The 16,249-nt window shown below is 38.9% G+C and overlaps 1 long non-coding RNA gene across 3 annotated transcripts; it reads right to left on the bottom strand.

Moving 5' to 3' along the window:
• Positions 1-1,956: 1,956 nt before the first annotated feature.
• Positions 1,957-15,621, bottom strand: LOC124164010. 3 transcript variants are annotated; one of them, XR_006865930.1, is made up of 3 exons: positions 14,984-15,183; positions 10,033-10,298; positions 1,957-2,360 (listed from the first exon to the last, which is right to left on the bottom strand). It is a non-coding gene; the product is annotated as an uncharacterized LOC124164010 (long non-coding RNA). The 3 variants fall into 3 exon arrangements; XR_006865931.1 differs by lacking the exon at positions 1,957-2,360 and adding an exon at positions 15,192-15,621 and having other exon boundaries at positions 9,613-10,298; positions 14,984-15,039; XR_006865929.1 differs by lacking the exon at positions 1,957-2,360 and having other exon boundaries at positions 9,613-10,298.
• Positions 15,622-16,249: the final 628 nt, after the last annotated feature.

The following is a 16,249-nucleotide window of genomic DNA, read 5'->3' as shown; positions in this document are numbered from 1 at the left end:
ACTTTGGCACCCTTCAAAACATATGGTTCGAAACCTGGGTGTCACGATGGCCGGACGTTTACCTCTATGGCCTTTGAACTCCGTATTAACCTTGGAGGTCAATTAGTGAATAATACGGGTATTTTGGACAATACCAATGACTTGGGTGCCCTATACAATCCATGGATCGACACCTTTGTTGGTATGCCATTCTTTTTGCCACCCTTACGACCTTGACGGTGACCTTACTGGGTCAACGGTTGAATTTTCGTAAATGAAAGTGTTTTTTTTTGGGTTTCTTGCGTCAGAAAACCCAACAATTGACATTTTGGTCAATGAAATTCAGACATTTTTCAATCTCGATTTTTTACATTAAAACCACATAAGGCAAATTAAAATTTTTGGTTTGGACCCACATTGTGGGGTCAAAAGTTCAAAATTGTAAAATTTTGCTTAAACTCAACAAAACTTAGGACCTTTCCCCATATTAGTGTGCCAATTTTCATGAATATTGCTCGATGCAAAGTTACTAAAATTACAGGTCAAAAATGACACACGACCGTTGGGACAGTCTTAATATTCATTTTCTAGGAATGTCACCGTTAGGTTAATCTACTAGTAATAAGCAATATTTCTAAAATAATTTTGCCTTTTTATGGACCCCTCCCTTCATCCTTTGTGAGATATCGTGGGATTTTGCTCCACGCCTTCTATCTAATCTCACGTAGGATTTTTCAAAATGCGTATTTTCAGTGTAAATACGTTAATCTAGGCTTCATTTTGTTGGGTTTATAAATAAAACGATTTGTTTAATTATTTTTATTGAAGATTACCGAGATCGCAATAAACTGGTTTTTGCGGAAAAAATTACGTGATACTTGCCAGAACCCCTTCTTTTTACCTAGAGGGGGGGGATTGGTTACCTAGAGGGGAAGCCATGGTCTAGGCGGGGGGGCAAGCCAAGTTGTGACATTTTAGCATGGAAAAGATTAATGAAACCAACATTATAAGAACTAATAACTGCGCTTCATTAGTTTATGAGATTATTTCCTTGAAAAACTAGTTTTATTTCAGTTACTTAACTTATACTAATACACATCATTTTTCGTTGGTTTGAAGAAAATTTGTTGAATACTTTCGTTTCAATTCAGTACCGATTTTGCTTAAAGACTTTTGCGATTTTTGCTTCTAGGGGGACAGCTGCTCCCCCTGCCCTTCGCTGGGTACGCCCATGTTTACATATGACATTCTTAATCAATTTATTTAATACGATCGCTTTTCGCTTTATCTTGATTTATTTAGCTTTTTGCGCACAGTCAAGGCTATAAAATGCCTTAGTTCATCGTAAAAATATGTTTATTAAGTGAATAATCATTTTGCGTGCCCAATATCGTCACTTTTCAGCGACTTTGCAGCGGATGAGTGTTAAAATATCTCAAGCGCGCATACGGAATATCGTCTGAAGTCCCAACCGTGACGTCACGTTCCCTCATCCCACTCACTTCCCCGCCGTGCGATGTTGGCCACAGCGTTCCGCCCGAATGGCAGGTCTACTTACTTAAATGGTCTAAGGTTCGATAACCGTGGCGCCCTTCTCAAATTGCAAAAAGTGGAGGTACATAAAACAAGCCATCAAAAATAATTCGAATTTACCATTAAATAGTTGATTAATGTCACTCCTGCAGTTTAATTTTTAAACCAAGTGATATTGATATTATACTGAAACGCTCCAAAATCAACTCGCGTTGACTATTGGAGCATTGAATCAGCATTATAGTGTTAATACTAGTTTTGGTTTAACTTACAATTAGATATATTTGAGCGCAAAAAAAGCAATCGCATACAAGTTCAGTTTCATCTCGCCTTCTCACCAATTTCCTTATGCATAAAAAGATATCCCCCCAATTTACGTTGATATAAATACAACCCTAAGGTACTTTTGGGACCTTACTTATTGCAAATTTGATCCAAAGTACATTTTTACAGATGAAGAACTTTAATGAAAAACAATATTCAAGTTGGCCCCTTTGTTGCTCAAATTATACATTACAATGTCAAATGTTATTGCTAATGAAATCAGAGGATTTATGGTTTTAACATATATCATTTAAATGATATGTAAATTTACATATCAATGGATTTCCTTTATGTTTTCATCTGCAGAGAATCAAGAAAAATTAAGTTTTTTCCGTAAGATCAATGTTTATGAGCCATCCTAAAACATCAATCACATCATCACCACAGCACTGTGCGACTCTCGCTACTGCAAAAACCAAAATGCACTCCCACACTGGTCGCAACAGCACTCTTTCTATGAGCAAATCGTCAGTGACAATCCTGCCAGAAGCCTTGGACAGCTGCAGTGGCTCAAACGCCCCATTCTGGGAAGGAAAGAAGAGGTGCTAATATTGTAAGGTTCACAACCCACAAGGCATGATCCCAAACGGAAGAGAAGTTTGAGTTGTTTTTATCACAGAGTGTATCACTTCTGACTGTAAAGACCGTCTCACAATGGACACGAAATTGCAAGGGTAAGAACTGCATTAATTTCTCATGGGGTAAACTTGTGAAAATTAAATAACATCGTTATAAAAGGGGCTATTTTGCCATGAGCCACTTCTCTGGACCCAACATACTGTATCAATCATATTATCTATATTCTTATGGGTATCAATCATTGGCATAACTGTTTGGGGCAGGATGAGCGGATAGAATCCCCCCACCCCAAAGCCCAGAAAAATAGAAAAATTTTCAACTATTGTCTAGTTTTGACATGTAATAACTGCACATGCTGAAAGTTAAACATCTTTTATTAATATCATGGCAGGAAGTCATTTGAGACATTGAGGTGAGTCACTTTTCAAAGATTTTCCCAGACCCCTGTGCCTGAGGGGGGAGGGGTCACCCTCCACCCCCTCCCTAAGCACATTCCTAGTTATAATAATAATAATAATATTAAGCTTGCTACAGAGATTAATAATAATAATAATAATTTATTTGTCCGGCGATTTGTTCTCACAAATATAGGACACGTCAATTATGGTACAAAAAATACACAGATACAAAAAACTACAAGGTATTACCATACATCATGTAAAAAGCAAGGTGTTATGGATGAAGAAAATCATCCACAGAATAAAATAACTTTTTCAAAAGAAACTCACGAAGCTTTGATTTGAAGAGATATATGTTTTTGACTCCCTTCACATCTGGTGGGAGTTTGTTAAATAGCAGTAGGCCCATGTGCCAAGGTGCATAACTTGAGTTCTTGGTTCTTGTAAATGTTTGATGGAGGCTTGTAGAACTCCTTGTATAATGACAGTGGTAATCACCATTTGTTGCATAATTCGAAAGATTCTTTTTTGCACAGACAATTACAGCATACATATATACACAGGGGAGAGGTAAAATGTTGAATTTCTTAAAAAGAGGGCGACATGGAGCATAAACAGGCACCTTGCCGATAATACGCAGTATCCTCTTTTGAATTTTGAAGATTATTTTGGAATTGGGTCTAGGGCCCCAGAAGAGTATACTAAACATTACATGTGAGTAGAATTCACCATAATAAATTGATAATAGTACATCAATATCTACAGTTTTTCGGATAGACAGGATCAAATAACAGACAGAACTCAATTTACTGCGAAGCTTCTGAATATGTTCCTCCCAAGATATTTGATTATCAAGAGTTACACCCAGGAAAGAGGAACTGAGGTTTTGTGGAATAGGTTTACCATCAGTCTTGACAGAGATCTGTGATTGCTGTTTATTCTTGTTGCAAAAGTAAATTAAATTAGATTTCTCCACATTGAGGAGGAGAGAATTTTGATTACACCACTCTTGTAAGACACGTGCTGCATCATTAGATTTTAAGGTCAGGCTTTCCATTGATGTGGCAGACACTAAAACATTGGTATCATCAGCGTACAATACTGGAAGTACACCTGGTACATATTTAAACATATCTGGGAGGTCATTTATAAATAAAAGAAACAGAACTGGTCACAGAACTGAGCCCTGGGGAACGCCCATGACAATTTTTTTCTCAGGGGACATAAAATTGGTTCCATCCCTTCTAAGGACAACACTTTGTCGCCTATCACTCAGGTAAGACTCAATCCACTTGTAGCCTGCACCTCTAATTCCAAACATTTCAAGTTTTTGCAGTAATAGACCGTGATTGACACAGTCAAAAGCTTTAGAAAAGTCAAAGGAGAGAATAAGTGATTCTAGTCTGCCGCTAGTTATGCCGCTGGTATCAATGGTAACATGGTAAGGCTTAATGTTATTTGCATATGTTTATCAAAATGGCACACTATTACTGTGCGCTTGGATGCCAAAATTAATCATTCAAAAGAATCTCATTGATCTCTCGTAGATGAAAAAAGTTATAAAATTTTTATATATATCATTCACATTTTGATAACTGCTCAATTAAGTCTCCGAGACTCCTAGTACACGGGTTGAAGATGGTCTAGTCCTTTAGTGATCAGTCAATTGATTGATTGATTACAAGAAGTGGGGGGCTAGGCTTCCAGGGCACTTAGACCTGTTGGTCCACTGTGCTAACCACCAATGACTGATCACCCATAGAGGTCAATGTCCTTAGCGAAGGACAAGAGGTCCCCAATGGGAAGAAGGATCTTTTGCCTAGTTGGGCTCTATAAAAGGTGAGCCCAGGTGTCTATATCAAGTCCTCATGATTGCAGGGCACTCGCATATTAGACGGGAAGTCGTTTCTTCTCCCATCTACCCTTATCCAAGTCTATTACTCCCAGTAAGTGCTGATGTCTCCTTATGTGAAAGTTACCGGTAAGGTGGCCCACCACTGTTTGAAGCTGACCTCTATTCATAAGGATTCTTCTCCTGAGTCTAGGGCAAGGATCTCCAATAAGGAGTTAAGCCTAACGTAGCCCAGGTGTTTCTTACCAGATCTAGAAATACTGAGTAGATTTCCATAATGTGATCATTTCCATCACCGTTGAGGGTGCAACTGGCATGAATGGTACTGTTGCAAATATTTCACGACCTTAGAAATGACCAGCGGGTATCATCAAATACCAATGCACCCTGAATCACAGCCTTAAACTGGTTTCGTAGTCGAGAGTGGGCACTACCAATACACTAGAATGTCATTTGGTTTGTGAAATACCCCAGCTACCTTTCAGCGAATGATGGACGGAGTGCTCCGCGGATTAAAACCCTTACAGTGTTTAGTATATTTAGATGATGTTATTGTATTCAGTAGCGGAATTACAGAACACTCCGAGAGATTGAGACGAGTTTTCGAAAAATTGAGGGAATCAAAACTTTCATTAAAATTTGAAAAATGCCACTTTGCCTTAGAACAGGTAAATTATCTCGGCCATATTATTTCGAAAGAGGGTGTGCGGCCTGACCCGGGAAAGATTGATGCTGTAAAAAACTTTCCAACCCCAACGAATGTGAAAGAGTTACAATCTTTTCTCAGTCTAGCCAACTACATAATAGTAATCTTTACAGGTTCAACTAAACCATAATTTATCGAGTGATTAACTTCCATCCAAATGTCAATTTATTTTCGTAGCATGAACTGTGGTATCAAGTACTGCAATACATTATTACATTATCTATTATTTACTATCACCGCTTATTATTGCATAAGTTTTAGATGAAGAGAAATCTTTGTTTTCATCAAATTATAATTTTAGATAGTATTCCATGATCCTCAGGCTATCTGAGCTCTACTTCATCTTTAAATTTAAGGTAACTTCCTTTCACACGTTTTAATTAATGTTTTATTAGTAATTCTTCAATGGACATCAAGCCATTTTAGAATCACATGCAGGGTGTTATGTTGCTCGAGACAAAATCAATCCAACATTCTCAATATCGTTGAATTTGCCACATGTTTCTGAAAGAAAATTCCTTCGCGACCTAGGCATAATACGATAACATGAAATACTTTTGAAAATTCCAAATTTGAAATAGCATAAAGCCTACCTTATTTAATCATAATAAATTTCATCTTACGCCCATTAGGTACCATGTATTTCTCTCCTTCTACCTTCCTTAAGCAGCATCTTGTCCTTCTTTTCTTCTCTAACTACCAAGTCCATTAGTTGAGAGCATACATGATTCAATCGCATAATTAATGTTCAATTACATCCTGAAAACGGGCGTGTAACTTTAAAAAAAATGATTTGGCAATGAGAACTTGTGGGAACTCTTCTCCACCATTGAATTCAAATATATATTGCAAATTATCTCAATGACCTAAGCGTAATTATTAGCTTGCCTATAACAAAAATTACGAGTTTTTCAAACATAAAGAGGTGTTCATCTACACCTACATAATATCCCGCAAGCCGCCTAAGAGGCGTGTGGCAGGGGGGTTAGTGTAGGGATTAGGATCCGCTTACACATAAAAATGAAGTACTCTAACGAGGTTGGTACTAGCATTTATTAAAGTCCTTTATGGTTCGGGGGAAACACGAATTCCCATATCTATCCGTTCGGCAAAACATCTCTCTTAATTTATCGCTTCTATCGGATCTGGAAATGTAGTGTGGCTCTAATATTATGTTCTCCATGTCGCTCTTAAAAATACCCATTCTCAATTGTTCACGCAATATAAGCCTAGAGCGCAGCCTCCGAGTATCCAGTGGCTCCCAGAACGCTGTCTGTACGCCCGTAGCTGCTTTTGACGAAACACGCAGTATTCCGTTGTATTTTATTCAGTTCATGGATTATGTCTTTCTGCACTGGATCCCATGCGCTCGCTGCATATTCAAGGTGTGGTCGGACGAGAGCGAAAAAGCACCTTTCTTTTACTTTCTCATCTGAAAATCTTCCCACAATACGCTGGACGAATCCTAATTTCTTCATGGTTATGCCTCAAATAATCCTTATGTGCGTTCCCCACGAGAGATTCGACGTAACACCCAGGTACTTCACTTCGTCTACTGCCTTAATAATAATACCGTCTACTGCATAAACGTGGCTATAGTTGGACGAATTCCGCAAGAAATGTACCGCTATGAATTTGCACAGGTGAAATTCGAGTTCCCACTCTTGGATCCACTAATTAACGTTGCTTAAGTCCGATGATAGAATTTCACAGTCAAAGTGATCACTAATTTCGCAATAGATGACAGCGTCTTCAGAAAATAAACGTATTTTATTGCTAATGCGGGAGCAGAGATCATTAATGTATACAATGAACAAAAGGGGGCCGATTACGCTTCCTTATGGAACACATGATGTAACTTTACTACGTCAGAGCTAATTTTGTCAAGAACTACTTTTTGTGTACGGTCACTGAGCAGTGGCGGATACAGAAAAAACTCAAGGGGGGGGGTGCAACATATCTTGAGTTGTCTTAACTTTTACGTTAATAATAGATGATCAAGTCACAGGCAAAGTATATGAAAATTTTATTTAAAGTGATTGTAAACAAGTAAAAGACAATGCCATCTTATGATATAAAAAAGTTACAATTGCGGTTTTGAAATGTTCGGCAATACAGCCGGACCCGCAAGGGGAAGGCGCGCGCCCCATGCGCCCCCCATCTGTATCCGCCACTGTCACTGAGAAAGTCGCGCATCCAGTTTACCACTGTTTCGTTTAATCGGCATGACTGTAATTTTTATAAATTTTCTGTGAAGTACCGTGTCGAAAGCTTTCTTAAAATCTAGAAATAGTGTATCAACTTGTCTTTTCTATTAACCAGATTTTAGAACATAGTGAAGAAAGAGCGCGAGCTGTGTTTCGCACAATCTATCTTCTTGGAATCGGTGCTGACAGTCATGGAGGAAGTTACCCCTGTCCAAGAAAGTCATGATATTGCTCAAGACGATATGCTCAAGTATCTTGCCTACATTCGAGGTTAATGAAACTGGACGGTAGATGCCTGGGTCGTGTCTGTTTCCCTTTTTGAATATCGGTGTAACGCTTGCAATTATCCAGTCTAGCGGTAAATTTGTTATGTTATAATGTAGTGGACTAATTCCGATTTATTTAAAACACAGCACCTCACAAGCAGCATCACCATGAAATCCGCTGTACCAACAATGCAAAGGACAACGAGAGTGCATCGCAAGACAACACATTGGACTCACTACGTCATCTATTCAGCAACCCTGATGAGGACACTGTGGTCTATTTTGGGGGTTTTATCGGCTTCTCTAAAGTTTCGGACGAATACCAGATCACAAGGTATGACGGAAGAAGAGAGTTCCAGATGATTTTGATTTAACTATGTCCGCCGCATGGTCATTAATAAATGTATTAAATAAAAACATATCCAAGTTGGATATTATATAGATGGCATTTGGTGACAACTTCGGATATTATGTGGATATCTAAGCAATATTATTGGATTAAAAGTTGGAAATTGTTCGGATGTTGCAGTTGGATATTATAGATATTGTATGGTTATCAATTGCTACTAGGGAGGTAACCATTCACAGACTGTATTTTTGGGCCATTTGCGTATTATGAACCGTTCAATTAAGTTGTTAATGAGGTATTTTCCAGCTGTTCTTGAGCTGTTTTCCAGCTGCTCATCAAGCATTCTCTAACTGTATGGTAGCATTCACAATAATACTATTGATGATTAACTTCCCGGAGTGTGGGTCTGAGATTGACGTACAAAATTATTTGCCGAAGTTTCGATATATTCTTTATATCTTAGTCAGGGCTATGGTATGATAATGGCTAGATGAAATTTTATCATGTAGAAATGTAAGATTATAACAATGTTTTCTTTGCAATAAAATACTATAAAATATAAAGAGTATTAAGTTTTGAAATACAAAATGTTCGTCTATTTTCCATTTCTGTACAATTTAATTCTTTTATTTATTTTCTATTGTAAAATTTTTTGTCATAATCTTTCATGCCGCCATGTATTAATTTGATGTAACCATTATCATTCATAGCCCTGTAGAAAATATAAGGAGTACATATATCAAAACTTTGGCAAACAATTTTGCATTTCATTCTGAGACCTATATCATCATTAAAAAATCAAGGTCATGAAAATTTCAATCAAAGGTTGATTTAATAGCACCAATGTTTGATCGGGAAACTGTTGAAGCTCTGTTTACAAACCGTAGTTGGCTGAACGGATATGTTGCACGCCAATGAAACTGCACTGTTCCGCAAGCCCTCTTGAGTCATTTGGAAAGCATTTTCAAGCTTCTTTTGGGATTATTTGCAGTACTTTTCATTTTTATGCAAGCTTTGGATTGTATTTCAAGGTCCTACATTCCCCACTTCATTTGCTTTGCTCTAATTATTCAGCGTTCAGCTACTGAATCCGCTAGGATACATTGCATGAACGGTTCAGCTACTGGTAGAGTTCAGTATAGATGTTCAGTCCAGCTACCGAACCCGGTTAAATACAATATGTTTTCGGTTCAGTTGTCAAACCCAGTTAAATAAAGTATATTTTCGGATCAGCTACCCAATCCAGTTAAATTCAGTATTCATTCGGTTCAGCTACTGAACCCGGTAGCATGTTTCAAAAAGCAGCTTAGAAGCTAGAAACTTCTATGTTTCAATGTTTGAAGTTTTGAAATTTATAGTAAAAAAATTGATCAAAATGTAAAATGATTGGCATATAGTCACTTAGTTTTTGTTTATATCTTTCTGATAAATCATTTATTTAAAAAGATAAACAAATTAGAGACATAAGTCACCCGAATGGACTGCATACTTGGATCTAACGTGATTTACAGGGGGTGTCCCAATTAAGTCACCCCATCATGAGGTGTGACTTGGGACAGTTCTAATTTCTTCATAAATCTGCAAATAATTGACCAATAAAATTTATTTTGTTTGTAATTATTCCTGACAAGAGCTTGCACTATGATACTGATTTCAAAAATTTTTACTGAAATTGGAGAGAAAATTTGAGTTTTGAATGCAAAAATTGTCCCAATAAGTCACCCACTTTGATGGTACCGAAACCGGTTGTTAGAATTTTCAGCTGGGCAGCTTTAACGACCACATCCAAAATCCTTATAGCTGAATGCTTATTTAACTCCACAATAGAAATTACATTACCGAAAGAGTCTTTTCCTCAGCATCATATGCTCCCTTATTTTTCCAAATCTCAGCTAAAGCATCTCCCACAACAGCACTTTCAAGACGTTGTTCCCTCAGTGATGGTGCCTCCCTGGTCTACTTCGAAGTGGTAAAGGACATCGGGGAAAGCCCTTGGGATATGGCACCATCCTTCAGTTTTGGCCGTTCAGTAGTTTTCCTGACTTCTCATCGAGGCAGGAGCTTTAACGTACCACATCTTCAGCCAGGCAATACCGGATGAACACCTTAAAATAGAGATAATTCCATTGGTACACAGACAAACAACTGTATTTCAAGTGAAGATTACCTTCGTCCGATAAGGATGTCGTGAAAAAAGGCTTAATGTAAAATGCTAACCCAGTCACAGGTCATGTTTTTCTTCCTTATAAGAAGTCATTCATTCATCCATAGTGTTCCACATCCTTCCATAATATACTAAGTACCAGAATAATTCATTTAATACCCTCGAAAAATCAAGTTCTTTTTGTAACAACGCCTGATAAAACCAGGATATGCGCCGTGTGCTGCATTAGCGTTGGTGTGCGAGAATTTCAAAAGCATTTAAGTCTGTGCACAGACCATGGTAACTCAGGCAAAAAAATCTGTACTCTAAACTGCACTGCACTTAATTGAAACAATACAGCACAGTTGCCATAGTACAGTAAAGTACAGTTACCAAAGCACAGTCAGAGTGCAGTGGCCACAGCACAGTCAGAGTGCAGTGGCCATAGCACGGTCAGAGTGCAGTGGCCACAGCACAGTCAGAGTGCAGTGGCCATAGCACGGTCAGAGTGCAGTCGCCTCAGCACAGTCAGAGTGCAGTCACCACAGTACAGTCTAAGTGATTTATTTGGGTCTTCTTCCGTTTTATCCATGGCTCTATGAAAACTCACCAACATTCCAGCTGGCTTCATCAGATCCACTGAAGTAGCGATGCAGATTTGGCCAGACTGATATTTATGTCCAACGGAATCCTCTTTGACACTTCAATGAACACAAAGAAGCTGACTGGAAGTTTGACTAAATTTCATCCAAAGCCATGGATAAACTCTGAAGATGACCCAAAAAACTAGCTGGAAAAGGGAATGATCTAAACCCTGTTTTGATATTGGATACAAATGACATGAAAGCCAATTCAGATATAAAATCATTTAATATAAAATGTAATATCTTACAATGAAATTCAATAATACATGGTGAATTCTACATGGTGTTTCATTTTACATAAATTCATGGTGTTACATTTCGCGGAGGTTTTCCGTAAAGTGGCCGAGTGGGACTTTAACGTATCATCCTCTGTTGGCTTAAGGGCCTGCAGTGTCTCTCACCTGCCTACACCGTCTTTAGCTCACCGGTGCACTGTCGTGCGTGGAGTGAGGTAGTGTCCTTCAATCTGGTACGCTATGGTGAGCAAAAACAAGTCACCAGCAACGGGGTCGGACGGGATCGATTCGCGGGTTCTGAGTAGTGAGGACGGAGGTCCACCGCAGCAAGTTCAACTCAAAAATCACTAAAATTTGAAAAATGATTTGTCGGCCTCCTAATAAACACAGAACGCTCGGAATAACACCAGGACCTTGACAATCCGATCCGGAACACAATTTTTTGGGTTCTAAAGGGAGGTTATAAGGAGACACCAGTCGACAAAAACAAAGGACGATCGCCTTCACTACGAAAAACATCAAAAAATAACCCCAGATTTTCACTTTTCGAGATAAAAGGCACACAGAATAGTATAATTAGATAATATTGATATTCTACACTGGATATAAACACTTGTAAATGCACTGATAAGAAATAATAACGTATTATTGGAACACGATCGACAACTCGTCACATATGTTCAATCGTGAAACACAAAACTTCAAAAATAACCAAAAAAAAAAGGCATAGAATGTCACTGAAGGGGTGAAATATAAAGGAAAAGTAACTCCGAAACACTGATTAACCTCAATCAGGACGGATTTTCAATAACACAGGGAATTATAACACAAAAACCAACTCGGTATAACTGAAAACTTAAGACACTTGTAATTGAAAGAAAAATGCACGTAGGGAAACGAAACTTTCACAGGAGCAGTAGAATAAATGGCACTAGAAGCACATAGAATCACAAGGTGGGCAAAGCCACCCCCTAAGATTGGTGGGACTTTGAAATTTCTCGGCAGCGGCTAGATTGAGGCAAACACTAAAAACGCCACAAAAAAAAGCCAAAATTGGTTGGATCTTGAATATTTTCACAGTAGGCGGCAGCGGGAACGTTCACGGACGTTACTGACATAATCAGCGTCAGTTAATCAATGATTTAGCCACTAAAACTGAGGTTATACGGGAGCGGCACATAGACACGTGTCCTGCTGTGGACCCCCGTCCTCCATAGTAAAGATTAGAGCTGTGTCGTTCATGAATGAATCGTTCATTTTGAACGGTTCATTGGCATGAACCGAATGAATCGAAATACGCTCCTCGTTCAAAGGGTTCATAAAGAATCGTGTGGTTCACAAAGAATCATTAGAATCGAAGAATCATTTAGAATCGAAGAATCATTTAGAATCGAAGAATCACTTAGAATCGAAGAATCACTTAGAATCGAAGAATCATTTAAGAATCGCAGATTCGTTTAAGAACCGAAGAATCATAAGAATTGAAGAATCATGTAAGAATCGAAGAATCATTTGAACAATCGTCGGAGTAGTAGAAGTATAAAGGTCTTGAATTACTTCGCGAGCCGCGGATGACAGTAGGTCTTTCTAGTCATTTAAGAGCAGTGGCGGATCCAGAGAGCCTCTAAATATTACCATTATATCTTGAGTTTTTTAATACACCATTATATTTAGAGTTAAAGAAAATAATAATAATTTTTTTCAGTTGTCGGGGAAGTTTTACTCCCAATCCCCCCCACGTTACCTAGGTTACCCCAGGTACCTAGCCCCCTTCTTGTCACAATCTTGAATACACCTGCACTGGTTGAGAGTGAATATTCCATGAATTACTCGCTTATTATATGGAACCTATGGAACTTAACGTTCTTAATCCCCCTACAGTTGATACATAAGAAAACATATCAGTAGGAATATACTGAAAAATAGGAATTACTTAAATTCAATGAGACAAGAATAGCAATTTTTTCCTTATTAAATGTTTTGTATAAGAACGGAATATCTAGGACGTATATATATACTCGCTTGAGAGGTTAAATCTTAATTGCCTCTTCTTGAATTACTTCGTGAAACATTTATTTTATTTTCTATGTCACTATGGTTTCATTAACTAATTTTTTGTAGCATAATTGATTTCATTGCGGTAGCATCATGATCATTCTCTTTTGATGCTAAAAGGTTAAAAGCCCTCTGAGAGACAGACGCATAATGTCAGGTGGCTCGGGCTTTAATTCTTTCTTTGAGCAGCTTAAAGTTCGTCGCTGAATTTTCATAAAATCACACTTTTCCTAGAGTTAATATGACAAATGTTATGCCGTTTTACCCGCATGTTGTAGGGGTCTCGTGCGCCATGATGCCTAACAATATTGCTAACACCGCTGTCAGAGGTGTTGCGTGAGTTACCCGGAATAATTTCATGACCACTTTGCTCCCGATAAGTCTGTCTGTTTTAGGGAAAATTTCTTTATGGTGTAACGCCAATAAATAGAATCTAAGTTAATAATGAATCACCGAATACGAAGGAAACATGTTTAGTCGTATTTCTCGATTATAACCTTAATTTTTTATATGCATATATTCATGAAGATATTCTTACTAATAATTACATACATAATTATGTAAGTTCACGCGTACAGCCTTCAATGTTTTCGGTTAACTCTGGATTATTTCGCTTCATTGCAATCATTTGATTCACATTGTTCGTTTAGCTCGCAGAGTTCCTTTAGTTCACGTTGTTCATTTAGTTCGCAGAATTCATTTAGTTCACGTTGTTCATTCGGTTCGCAGAGTTCATTTAGTTCACGTTGTTCATTTAGTTCGCAGAGTTCATTTTGTTCACGTTGTTCATTCGGTTCGTAGAGTTCATTTAGTTCACGTTGTTCATTCGGTTCGCGGTGTTCATTTGGTTCATGTGATTCTTTATGAACGACATGAAAGAACAGTTCATTCACATGAATAGAACCGAATGAATCGAATCACGGAAATGAACCGAAAATCCCACCTCTAGTAAAGATAGGAAATACTTTCTCCCGCCAATGACTAGTTTAAGTCCAGCCCTGTCAGAGTGCAGTTTGAGCCATAGTACAGTTCCAGTCCAGTTACCCAGCCCAGTCACAGTCCACTTTTTGCCACAGTACACTTCCAGTCATGTTTTCTAGCCCTGTCACAGTCCAGTTTGAGCTATAGTACAGTTCCAGTCCAGTTACCCAGCCCAGTCACAGTCCACTTTTTGCCACAGTACACTTCCAGTCATGTTTTCTAGCCCTGTCACAGTCCAGTTTGAGCTATAGTACAGTTCCAGTCATGTTACCCAGCCCAGTCACAGTGCAGTCTGAGCTCTAGCACAGTTCAAGCACAGTGATCCAGCACTGTTACAGTACAGTTCTTCTCAAATTCTAGCTGCCATAGTACAGTCTAGTACAGAAGAGTGTACTGTGACTGTGCTAAACGCATAGTTTAGTCCAGTTACAGTGCAGATTTAGTGCAGTCACAGCACAGATTTTTTTGCCTGAGAAGACATTTATTGAGAAATAATTAAAACTATTAATTATTGAAGCAATAACACAAACAGTATTAAAATCAACCAGCAAATACATACGATCGCGCGTAGAATTTTTTCAAGAAACCAACACCAATTCGTCCACCGATCGATGCTTACATGAAATCTCTTTGTAATTCACTTTTAATGACGATTGAAATTACCAATTTACTAGAATATCCCTGAATAATCCCAGAGTTCAAAATGAAAGAAAAGGATAGAATTAACCCACCTAGGAATTTTTGTTGGCTGGAGTTCGTTTCTTGGAATGGCCATGGAAGAATCTTACTGTGAATGGCAAGTATCATTAAATATCTTCCAGATGCACAGGAATATGTCTATTTTACGAAAGTATTTCTACGGCTTAATCTAAAAAAAATACCGTTATTTTCAATACTGAAGGTAATTACTATAAAGATATTCGAAGAAATGATACATACTTTAAAAAAAATAATTGTGATGAAAAAGCAGCCATCGAAAGTATCTGAAGACTTTATAATCGTTTAAAGCATTTAAAAAATCAAAAATGATAGAAGACTGTTAACTGTCTCAGCTCCACGATGGTTCTACGTATCTACGTCTTTTGGAAAATAGAAAACGTATCGTCACGTACTACATGGGTGTCGTACGTATATTTTTCACGGAATCTCACAGATTTCGAAAAAAAAACGATTCTCATATTTCACTGGTGGAATAAGTTCAAAATTACGCCGCCAAGGGGTAAGGTGGCGTAAGGGGACATAATAGCGGGCATTTCAAAACCTCATTTGTTTTGAGTTTACAATGTTGCCACTTGGGCGCTATACGGCAGTTCTCTACACTACTTCCTCACAGGGTCAACTTTGTAGTGTATTATCAACAATCCAGAGGACTCTGATGATAGGTTGGTCGGAATTCATGTTGCTGGGTTTGGGTTGGGTTGGGTTGGGTTGGGTTGGGTTGGGTTGGGTTGGGTTGGGTTGGGTTGGGTGTGGTTGGGTGTGGTTGGGTGTGGTTGGGTGTGGTTGGGTGTGGTTGGGTGTGGTTGGGTGTGGTTGGGTGTGGTTGGGTGTGGTTGGGTGTGGTTGGGTTGGGTTGGGTTGGGTTGGGTTGGGTTGGGTTGGGTTGGGTTGGGTTGGGTTGGGTTGGGTTGGGTTGGGTTGGGTTGGGTTGGGTTGGGTTGGGTTGGGTTGGGTTGGGTGGGGTGGGGTTGGGTGTGGTTGGGTTGGGTGTGGTTGGGTTGGGTTGGGTTGGGTTGGGTTGGGTTGGGTTGGGTTGGGTTGGGTTGGGTTGGGTTGGGTTGGGTTGGGTTGGGTTGGGTTGGGTTGGGTTGGGTTGGGTTGGGTTGGGTTGGGTTGGGTTGGGTTGGGTTGGGTTGGGTTGGGTTGGGTTGGGTTGGGTTGGGTTGGGTTGGGTTGGGTTGGGTTGGGTTGGGTTGGGTTGGGTTGGGTTGGGTTGGGTTGGGTTGGGTTGGGTTGGGTTGGGTTGGGTTGGGTTGGGTTGGGTTGGGTTGGGTTGG

The sequence above is a fragment of the Ischnura elegans genome, chromosome 8, assembly GCF_921293095.1.
Source record: "Ischnura elegans chromosome 8, ioIscEleg1.1, whole genome shotgun sequence".
NCBI classification, from domain to species: domain Eukaryota; kingdom Metazoa; phylum Arthropoda; class Insecta; order Odonata; family Coenagrionidae; genus Ischnura; species Ischnura elegans.
The sequence above is the reverse complement of the archived record's forward strand: the minus strand, read 5'-3'. Positions and strand labels throughout refer to the sequence as shown.